Source organism: Sciurus carolinensis, chromosome 17 (genome assembly GCF_902686445.1).
Source record: "Sciurus carolinensis chromosome 17, mSciCar1.2, whole genome shotgun sequence".
NCBI classification, from domain to species: Eukaryota; Metazoa; Chordata; class Mammalia; order Rodentia; family Sciuridae; genus Sciurus; species Sciurus carolinensis.
This window is the reverse complement of record NC_062229.1, coordinates 18,564,074-18,576,005: the sequence shown is the minus strand read 5'-3', so window position 1 is coordinate 18,576,005 and position 11,932 is coordinate 18,564,074. Positions and strand designations below refer to the sequence as shown.

General features: G+C 41.2%; 1 pseudogene; it reads left to right on the top strand.

The window, feature by feature from the left end:
• Positions 1 to 10,210: 10,210 nt before the first annotated feature.
• On the top strand, positions 10,211 to 11,147 carry LOC124968178 (olfactory receptor 7A5-like; annotated as a pseudogene).
• The last annotated feature ends 785 nt before the right edge of the window (positions 11,148 to 11,932 follow it).

The following is an 11,932-nucleotide window of genomic DNA, read 5'->3' as shown; positions in this document are numbered from 1 at the left end:
TCTTCCTTTGTCATTTCCTGTATTCCCAAACTCATTCCCACACTCGTGTCAGAAGAATTAGGAAATTTCTATCCATCATGGACTAACATGGACTTCTTTAGAATAATTTCTTCCTGAATAACAAGAATCTTTCTGTGTTTTACTAAAGGAATTGTCATGAGTTTCCTGAAGAAAAGACTACACATGGAAGCTGAGGCAATTAAAGTCGCAACATAGAAAAATCTGAAATTTGTTTTTCACATGTGCTACTATGTTTTTTCTCACCTTTTCTTTCCCTTACCTGCCTCCCCTTCTCTCTTTCTCATTCTTTCTTTCTTCTTTTTTTAAGGTGGGGATAGAACCCAAGGCCTTGTACAGGCTAAGCAAGTTCTCCACTACTTAGCTACTACTTCCATCATTTTCTACCTCATGACCTTAAATGTTCCTCCTGGTAATGTAGACTTGAACACTCTGGTTTGTTTTGTAACCAATGATTGCATTTTATTCTCTCATAAGATCCTGTTCTCTTATTAAATTCATTGGAGATAGAGTAACATAGACATTGGCAAAAATTGTCAAGTGCATTTTTCTAAGTTGAGTCTAACTGGAAAGACAAATTTGAATAAAAGGTTTGACTCCATAAAGTCAATCATGGATGACCTTAAATATGATCAATCAAAATTTTAAATTGGGCAGTTGTATTGCTATGGAAAAATATTTTCTTTAAATATTCTGTTTCTACTCACTGAAGTGGGGAATGTTCTTGTCCATGTGTTGGAGGGTTTATGCATTGGGTTTCAGGAGTGGTTGGTGGACCATTGAATTATCTCCCTGTTGCTCCTTGGATATGTCTAGTGCTGTCTGTAAACTTTACACTTCCTGTTGCTCCCAATGAACTGTCTCTCCATCTTCTAAATTTTATCATATCCCCTATGGAGGATGTGAACGAACAATATAATTCCATATTTCCTTTTCCCTTGGGAATCAATTCGACGTTTATGATCTTTCAGTGAGTCAAAAGAGAGCCTGAACTCCAGCCCAGTCATGTGATTCAGAGTCAACAGCTTTACAACTCACAGGTGCATGTCCTTCCACATCTCCTGCTCAACTGGAACCTCATTAGAGTCACCTTTTAATTCAGTTACGTGAAATTAACTTGAACAACAGAATAATTATGAATGCTATCATCAAGCATTGGAACAAATGTCAAAATCAAACGTAGCAGATTATTGCAATTTCTTGCAGTTCTTTTCCTCTTCGATTATTTTATCATTAGCTATTTCTGTGTACAAAGTCATCCTAATGTCAAAAGGTTTAATATAGTATTATATCATCAAGTGGAAGTGGTCTCATGAGTCTGTACTCAGCTGTGAGCATCTGTGTTCTGTTTTCAAGAATCACCCGTGGTGTGGAGGGTGAATGCAGTGCTATTCTGTCGGGAGATCATTTATGATCAGCTTACTCCATGTTTACATCAAGGTTAACCTCCTAGTTTACAGGAATGAACTACCTTCATCTAATTCCACTTTCCCTCTATCTGTATGTGACCCCTTGCTTCACTCCCAGTAGAAAAAATAGATCCAATTTGTTAAGGGTGACCAGCCTTAAGTGCCTTCTATTGTACCCTGAGATCTGCACTTCCTGTTTTTCCTTTTAATTAATTTATTAGATTATAATGATATTCAGCAACCCACACAGACTTAAAGTGCTCAATTTGTTGAATTACAAGAACCCCACAACAATGAAAAGTATGCACAGCATGATTCCATTTGTGTGCAATTCAACAAGGTGCTCATTAAGGTTTAAGTGCTTGCTTATGCAATTACTATAAAATTGGCATCCTTGAGCTGTGCTATGGATAGAACTGTAGGTCATTGTGTGAAATGAAATAAGCCAGGCACAGAAGGAAAAATACAATAGGATCTCACTCAGGTGTAGAATCTGCAGAAGTCGAACTCACAGGAGCAAAAAGTAGACTGTTGGTTACCAGAGGCTGGAAAGGGTAAGTGAATAGGAGTGAAAGAAGGTTGGCCCAAGGACACTAAGTTGTAGTTAGGTAGGAGATGGGAGTTCTGATGTTCTGTACCTAATTAGGATCATGACTCCTACTCTTTGTGTCCACAGAACACATGAGGGTCTGCATAGTTCAGAAAAGATGGAAGCAAATATCTTTTTGAAATTAGTGCATTATAATTATGCATAATATTCATACTATCGTGGTTCATTTTCACATGATCATACAAGTATGGAGCACAATTTTCTCCAATATTGACCCCAGTGCTCCCACTTATCCCCTCCCCTCCCCCTGCCATTTTTCTATCCTTTTTTCTACCAATCTTGAGTATTTTCACCACGAAGAATTGATGAATCTTGAGGAGGTAAATATGCTTACCCTGATCCGGACATTACCTGATGTATGCATGTATGGAATCATCACATGGCACCCTAAAAAGATATGACATTCATATGACTCGATTAAAACTTTAATATTAAGAAAGCTCTTAATATTAATAGAGCTCTTAATAGAGCTCTTAATAGAGCTCTTTTTCTGAAGGTAATGTGGGGAAACGAGCAGAACTTCAATCAATGTTGTAAGGAGTGAAGGAATAAATGAAATGTGTGGAAATACTTTGTTGAGTGCACAGAAAGTGGGCATGGTGCAGGATGTGAATACAGCATGTGTGCCTATGGATTTGTAATATATTTTTCCTAAAAGTGGAGTCCTCCACCCACATGAATCTACATGTATCTCCAATATTGTGTTTAATTCTATCTTTCTTCTTGAAACTCTAGAGAAGAGATATGAAATGTGAAAATTTGAATGAACAGGAAATGAGAAGGGAGATCCAGTTTTGGGCCTGCAGAGACCTCTACTGATCTCTTCAAACTCACATTCACATCCTAAGTTAAGCGCCATCATTTGGTCCCTCATTCTAAGAATGTGTTGTTTGTTACGGGCAAGAAATTCCTGGGATTGTTGGCAAAGTGCTATGAATACAGGAGGTGTAGTCTTATGGTTTCACGTTTTAAAAAATACAGCTCTGTCCTCTGTTAAAGAGGGAAATTGAAAAGTTGTGGAGACACAGAGACTGTGTCCCCAGTGTGAGTCAGAGTTTGAAGACACAAGGTACCTAGCCATGGCAGCATTTTTTGTATTAGACATGAAGAAAATGTGACTCAAAGGAGGGTATCGTGGCAGGCAGGAGGTTTTGGAATGGTGGGGAGCTGAGAGAGTGGTAGCAATAAGGGTTGGAGTCACCTGACTTCACTCTGATCTCAGGGGAATCTATGCAAACTTCCTGTTTCCTGTCTAGGTCAGAGTTCTGTAGGGAAATCAGGTGCTTAGAGGCTGGAGTTAAAGAAGGACATGCACCTAATGAGTAGATACAGAAAATCGTAGACTACAGTTGCTCCTGCTCTCCCTGAGTGCATGTCCTTGGGACATACTTGGTTCTTCAGGAGCTTTCCATCTGACTTGTGGACCAAACCTGGACCCATTCCGGTTCACTTTTCTGGGGTCAGAGCCTCACTCTGCACCATCTACATCCAGGGAAGAACTGACACATGTCCATTAAGACCCTCTGGTCAGAGATGCCACCCATGTGAGCCTGAGAATCTGGTAGACACTGCAGGAGAGGATTAAAGAGAATGGAAGCCAGGAGCTTACACCCAAGATTCCCAGAGAGCCCAAGTAGCCTGGTGTACAGCCCAGAGATGGTGGTGTCTGTTTGCTAGTTTTTCAGTGACTGTGTAAAATACTAAAAAGGGAAGTGACCAAGAAATCAGCAGCACAGGGTCATTGGTTGACCATGAACTAATGGTAACAGAAGTTCAATCAGAAGAGGAATGGGAGGCATGAGGTGGTTCAAATCAAAGTAAAATGTAAGTGTGAGGACCTTTGCAATGAAGGGAATGAATAAATCCAGTATGAACTACCAAGGGACCTTCACTGGATGGAGCTCATTTAAAAAAATTATAATGGAGCATATTTCAGCATTTTTCCTATTGGTGAGTGAGAAAGATCCAGACTTAGGACTTTTTGTAAGTGTGCACAGTACATATGTGGAGATGTATTTGTGGGGAATGTCTGAAAGTTTAGATTTTATGTCGTATATCAGTGTTTGCTATTGGGTTCCTGCCAGGGCTTCTCATTCTGAAAGATATGACTCAACAACATGGCATTTCTTCACCTGTGCATCCTCACTTCAAACTAAACACTAGTGAAAGCTCTTCTGCACTTCTCGTGCTGATACGTCAACTGTTTCACATGTTTCCAACTCAATTTTCATGTCTCTGCTGTGTCACATGGTGCCTTTCATTCTCCACAGTTGGATGTAAGTGAATTTCTAAAAGCCATGTCATCTTGGCCAACAGTTGGAAGGCACTCCTCGCCTTTCACTAAAGATCACCTTCCTCCTCCATAAGTATATTCATTTATTTATCTTTAGATAAGGTGCAATCATGACTTTGTATTCTACTCCCTGATATTTTACTTCCAAGCCTACAACAATTTAGTTTTACATTTAATTGTTAGTCACCTGATTTGATCATTACACAATGTATTTTTATATAAAAGCATCACAATATACCCCATAAACCGACACAATTATCACGTGTCCAACAAAATACAACTTATAAAACGTTTAAAAACCCAAACACAAGAAGAACCTTGAATTGATTGCACATACACTAAATAATGAATCAAAGGTAAGGTAAGTGTTTAAGGAGATAGAAGTGCTAATAGCCCTGATTTGTTCATTGCATATCACATACTTATATTGAATTATCACCTATATAATCAATAAAGAGGCACAAATATTCTGTGTGAATTGTAAAACAGTGAGAAATAAGCCTGACTTAAGTGCTACCAAACCAGGGAAAAGTCAATAAGTCAGGTGAAGAGGAGCAGAAACAGGGAATGCAGATCTGCTATTTCATATTAAAATTCTCAGCCATGCAGCATGAACTTTAGATACCTTGTGTTGTGAATTGTTGATTTTTAACCCTCGGCGATTTTTTTCTTTCGACATGTATGATCTGTCAGCTACCTTGACATCAGGAAGGAGAACAGTGGGAGGGAGGAGAGGAGGGAAAGAAGAAGTACTGGAGACCCAAGTGGATCAATTTACTTTCCGTGGCTGTGTGACTGTGTCAAAAAGAATGCAATGTTATGTATCACTTCAATGCACCAATGAAAACATTTAACAAGTAGCTTAAATAAAGCAAGGTCACTACTTTGGTCTTGGCCAAATTTGTTTTTGCTGTATTATGGGTGTTTACTCCACACCCAGGGAGTGTAAGTGTATTTGGAAAGCTGCTGGAACCAAGGAAGACTTCCTTCCTGGAGAAGCAGCCAGCACCTGGGCCTGCTAGGTCCTGTTCCCCTGAGGCCCAGCCAGCACCTGGGCCTGCTAGGTCCTGTTCCCCTGAGGTCCAGCCAGCACCTGGGCCTGCTAGGTCCTGTTCCCCTGAGGTCCAGCCAGCACCTGGGCCTGCTAGGTCCTGTTCCCCTGAGGTCCAGCCAGCACCTGGGCCTGCTAGGTCCTGTTCCCCTGAGGTCCAGCCAGCACCTGGGCCTGCTAGGTCCTGTTCCCCTGAGGTCCAGCCAGCACCTGGGCCTGCTAGGTCCTGTTCCCCTGAGGTCCAGCCAGCACCTGGACCTGCTAGGTCCTGTTCCCCTGAGGTCCAGCCGGTGCCTGGGCCTGCTAGGTCCTGTTCCCCTCAGCTCCAGCCAGCTCTCTCTCTGTCTCTACCCTCAGCTCTTCATTTTCTGTCCACCTCGTTGGCCTTCTCTTGCTTATTCTCTCACTTCCCCTATCCTTCTCTGTTTCTCTTTCTCCTTCTGTTTTCTGGACAGCTTCTTCTACTTTTTCTTAAGTACAGAGAAGATGGACCAGGCTTAAGTGGAGCTCTGTTCATTTGTTCATGGAAAGTTCATCAAGCGGAATCTCTAGTTACCATGGCCACATTCTTTAGGGAAAAGATGATCTCAGCTTGGGTTGTTGGCACTTATAGCCTTGTCAGTGTGATTGAGGCTGAGAGGTCTTGGTAGAAATAAGATCACGAGAACATGGTAGAAATAAGACCACGAGAGTGTTGTGTGTATCTATTTATGAGTGTGTGTGTTCCTATTTGTGTGTGTTTGTGTGTTTCAGTGTGTGCGAGCATGTGCCTGGTGGAGTGCTCAGAGAAAGGGTACTTGAGCTTATATATTTCAGTGTGACTTTTAGTAGCTAGAGGTTGGAACTTAACCCTCAGGAGGTAGTAAGGAGGGAATCCTTTGAAATTCACAAAATGTCTTTGCAGCAAATATAAGTGCAAGAGGCCCAGGGTGTGGATGAGGCCCTTGTACCTTATACCTTCAGAGCAATGAGGCCACCTCATTCCTCAACATTCTCTGACACCATTTCTCATCACTCTTCTTCCTTCTCTTCACCAAGGGCTTTCTTTTAAGCTTGGTTTTAATCAAAAAACACATTCCTCAGGACCTTTGCATTGACCTTTCCCCAATGAGCACTGAACTGTTGAGGACAACTTGTGGTTCCTAAACTCTCTTCCTTGTGATCTCAGTTTAGATGACAGTTTTCTTGCTGATCTTCCATGAATTGTCATAAAAGTAGAAGAAGCTATCTACTCTTGATTTCTTCTGAGTACCCATTGCACTATTTAGTCAATTTAAAAATTTTTGCTTCTGTTCTTTCTGGGTAAGATGAACTATTGTTTTGTGCCTTATACATATTACTGATACAGTGCCTGGAATAGTTGAACTTACAACTTTATAGGTATAACTTTATGTTTCCATATATGTATAAATTGTGTGATCATTGAATAACGGTAATTAGCTTCATTACCTATAATATTCGTCATTTCTGTGTGGTGAAACATTCAAAATCCTCCCCTTTAGCTATTTTAAAATATGTAACATATTATTATTAACTCTAATTACCCAACTGTGCAATACAACACCAGATGTCATTCCTCTTCTCTAATTGTAACTTGCTCCCCTTGAGAAGCTCTTCCTCTTCCCTTTGGCCCCATAATGCTTCTCAGCTTCTGGTGAACATCATGCTATGCTGAGTTTCTATGAGAGCAGGTTTTGCAGAATCTGCATAGGAATGATACCATGCTGCTTTAGTGTCCTGTGCCTGGCATATTTCACTTCACATAATGTCCCCCAGGTTCACCTATGTTGCCCAATGACAAGAGTTCTCCTTTTATTAAGAATTGAATATTATTCCACTGCGTATCTGTACCCCAACCAAATGGCCAATAGCCAAATGAAAAATGCTCAAAATTGCTAGTTATCAGGGAAATGCTAATCAAGACCACAGTAGAATATCACCTCACTCAATGTAGAAGAGTTATTACCAAAAAAAACAAAGATAATCAGTGCCAGTGAGAATGTGGAGAAAAAGGGATCCTTTTCCAGAGTTGGAAGGAATGAAGACTAGTGAAGTCTTTATGGAAAGTGATATGGAGGTTCCACAAATATTAAAACAGATTTATCACATGATCCAGCAATCCTACTACTGGATATGTAGCTAAAGAAATGAAATGGGTATACTGAGGAGATATCTGTCCTTCCATGTTTATTGATGTACAATTCACAGTAGTCAAGATACAGAAACAACCAAAGTGTTCATCAGGGGGTTTGACATATATTATTCAAATGAATGAAAAACATTCTTCTTAGAATCTTGAAATTCATATCTTTCGAGCAAAACCTTGAGACTGAAATATGGATTCGTCTTCAGAGGTGGCACAGGATTCCTTGGAGGACAAGATCCATATACATTCTTTAGAAGATTATTTCTTTCCTTTCCCTTGGTTTTTATTTTACTTTTTTGTGGAGCTAAGGATGGAATTCATGGCCTTGTGCATGCTAGGCAGACACTCCACCACTGAACTACACCCCAACCCTAAAATTAATTTCCTTACAGCAAAATATGTATTGTTTCATTTTAATGATATAAGTAATAACAGTCTATGTGAAAATGCTCTTTTTCTTGTTTCTGGTAGTCATATGTGTATGGAACCAGGGAATGATACTCAGCTCTAGAATCCCTTCTTCTGGGACTTTCAGAGGACCCAGAACACCAGCCCTTCATTTTTGGGCTTTTCCTCTCCATGTACCTGGTCACAGTGCTGGGGAACCTGCTCATCATCCTGGCCACCATCTCAGACTCACACCTGCACACACCCATGTACTTCTTCTTCTTCAACCTTCCTTTGTGGACATCCTGCTTCACCTCCACCACTGTCCCAAAGATTCTGGTGAACATCCAGACACAGAGTAAGGCAATTACCTATGCAGGCTGCATCACTCAGATGCAGTTTTTTTGTACTCTTTGCAAGGATGGACAACTATCTTCTTTCTGTGATGACCTATGACAGGTTTGGGTCCATGTGTCACCCCTTGCACTACATGGTCATCATGAACCACAGACTCTCTGGATTGCCAATTCTGTTGTCTTGGTTCGTAAGTGTCTTATGTGCACTGTTGCAAAGCTTAATGGTATTACAGCTGTCCTTCTGCTAAGACCTGGAAATACCCACTTTTCTGTGAACTGAATCATCTGTTCCACCTTGCCTGCTTGGACACCTTTCTCAATGAGGTGATGATGTATTTTGCTGCAGTATTCCTGGCCTGTCGCCCCCTCACTGGCATCCTTAATTCTTCCTCCAAGATAGTGTCCTCAATCCATGCAATCTTATCAGCTTGGGAGAGGTACAAAGCCTTCTCCACCTGTGAGTCTCACCTCTCTGTGGTGTCCTTATTTTATTGCACGATCCTAGGTGTGTACCTCAGTTCTGCTGTGACCCAGAACTCACGCTGTACTGCAACAGCCTCGGCTATGTACAGCATGGTCACCCCCATGCTGAACCGCTTCATCTACAGTCTGAGGAATAAGGACATCAAGAGTGCACTGAGAAGACACTTTAGAGAGAATGATAAGTGTCGAACTGAAGAAGTGCCCATGATTGCAGGACTCAGAACCCCAGAGCCAGAATCTGGGATTCTTTTACAGAAAACGGAAGCAGAACTTACTTTGTCTACCTTATTCCTGAGTTTCCATTTCTTTGATTTCAATCTCTACATACATTTCCACACAGATGCTCTCACCACGCGTTATCACACCATGTGACTTACACCACCAAGGAAGCTGTCCTACAGAAGACATTACAAGGAGAATCACCTTTCTAAATCAATTTCCATGTTTAATTCACATATAACAATTGCATCTGTTCGTGGTGGACTGTGTGACATTTTGCTACATGTGCCAATGTTTAATGACAATATTGGTGTAATTATCCCATTCATGTCTTTCAGCATTTGTCATTGCTAGGGACAGGAAAACTCAGACTCCTGTTTTCTAACTATTTTGAAATAAATGAAACATAAGGGAAACAAGTCCCCTGTTGTGCTGTGGAACACTCAGACTTCAGTCCTCTCTGTTGCTTTTACCAGTCCACTAGCCCACCCCTGTCCACCCCTCCTGCTCCATTCCCAGCCTCTGGTCACTGCACTGCACTTACCTCTGAGCCGACCCTCTCCCTCTTGCTCTTTCCTGTTGCCACTCTGGCTTCCTCGCTGGCCTTGGACGTCTGAAACGGGCACCTTCCTCAGGGCCTTGGCATGGTCTTTGCCTCCTGCCAGACACTCCTCCCTGACAGCCTGTGGCAGTTGCTCTGTCGTCCTTCAGACTTTTTTTTGTTTTTTGTTTTTGTTGTTCAAATCTGATTTATCAAATTCTTTTCTTTTTGCCAAAAGTCCAGTTTTAGAAAAACACTTACATCTATTCTCTTCTTTTTTTACCTTATTTTCTTTTATTCCCAATCATCTCCTCATCTGGCATGTTATATAATTTTCAAAATTTGCTTATAATTTTCTCCATCTTTAGATTGTAGGGACATCGTTTTTTTGTACTGTTCACACATTTTCTAGATTATTCCCAGGACATTGTAAATATTCAACTTTTTATTCTTTAAGTTCAATAGAGATTTCTCAGTATAATTCTAGAGTATACGACCTCCTGAAGAAATGCTGAGATATTGGAAGAAACTTGCTTTAAAAAGTGTAGGTGACGCCTTGACAGGTGACCAGATTCAGATGAAATCTAAAAATGATGCCTTTACTGTGAATAAAAATGAGAGAAAATAGAAATTATACAGTAGAAATCCTTCTCCTTTCCCTCTCTCCTTCTCTCTCTCTCATAGTCACACCAACCACATGAAACCAATGAATGACACAGAGATTTCAGAATTCCTCTTTCTGGGATTTGCCGAGGACCCATAACTTCAGCCCTTCATCTTTGAACTTTTCATCTCCATGTACCTGGTCACTGTGCCGGAGAACCTACTCATCATCCTGGCCACCATCTCAGACTCCCACCTGCACATGCCCATGTACTTCTTCCTCTCCAACCTGTCCTTTGTGGACATCTGCTTCACCTCCACCACCATCCCAAAGATGCTTGTGAACATCCAGACACAAGGCCATCACATACGCAGGCTGCATCACCCAGATTCATTTCTTTGTACTCCTTATAGAGTTGGACATTCTTCTGTTGACTGTGATGGCCTATGACAGGTATGTGGCCATTTGTCGCCCACTGCACTACATGGTCATCATGAAGCTCCATCTCTGTGGATTGCTAATTCTGGTGTCCTGGGTTGTGAGTATTTTATATGCATTGTTTCAAAGGTTAATGGTGTTGCGCCTGTCCTTCTGCATGGACCTGGAAATCCCCCACTTCTTCTGTGAGCTCAACCAGGTGGTCCAACTTGCCTGCTCTGACACCTTTCTCAATGAGGTGGTGATTTATGTTGCTGCCATCTTGCTTGGTGGTGGCACCCTCACTGGCATTCTTTACTCTTATTCCAAGAGCATTTCCTCCATCTGTGCAATCTCATCAGTTCAGGGGAGGTACAAAGCCTTCTCCACCTGTGCTTCTCACATATCTGTGGTCTCCTTATTTTATTGCACAGGCCTAGGTGTGTACCTCAGTTCTGCAGTGGCCCAAAACTCACGTTCAACTTCAACAGCCTCTGTGATGTACACTGTGGTCACCCCCATGCTGAACCCTTTCATCTACAGTCTGAGGAATCAGGACCTGAAGAGCGCACTGAGGAGAGTCTTTGAAAGAGAAAGATTAAATGTCAATTGACCGAAACTGGAGAAAATCCCATGATTGCAGGACTCATACCCTCTGAGTCAGAAACTGGATTCTTTTCAGAAAGTGGAAGTAGAACTTGTTCCTCCTACTTTATTCGTGAGTTTCTGTTCCTTTGATTTCCACCTCTGCATGCAGTTCCACTGTGTCATTCACTTTATGACACTTTCTGAGCTCTCTGAAATCCAATCCTCTCGATGTGTCCTTCTTCAACTTTCCCCAAATCATTCCCATCTTTGAAAAAGGAAAACTTGCAAATTCTCATTTATCACCTAAGATATATTTCTAGAAATAATTTAATCTCAAATGACATATATCATGCTAAGAAATTGTTTATTTCACTGAAAATAGTCATAATATTTATTCAGTTGTTTAATGTATTTAACAAACAAGGTCATTTTAATAATTTTCTTGTGGGGGAAAATCTGAGAAAAAATAAATTTGGTACCATAGATTGAACTGAGGGATATTTAACCATACGGAGCCCTGTTTTCTGTCTGAGATGGGGTCTTCCTAAGTGGCTTATAGCCTACCTGGGTGCTGAGACTGACCTTGAACTTGCAATCTTTATGTCTCAGCCTCCTGAGTCACTGGGATAGCAGGTATGCAGCACCATGCCTGGCTGACAATAGGTTATCAAGTGTGTGTTCCTTGCTGTATCACTTCCATAAATTACATTCTTGACAAGGTAGCCTTAAACATACCAGGTTGTTAGCAAGTCATCAGGGTATATCCTCATCATTTGGATCCTCTTTCTATTTCAGTGTGGTGTCCACAGT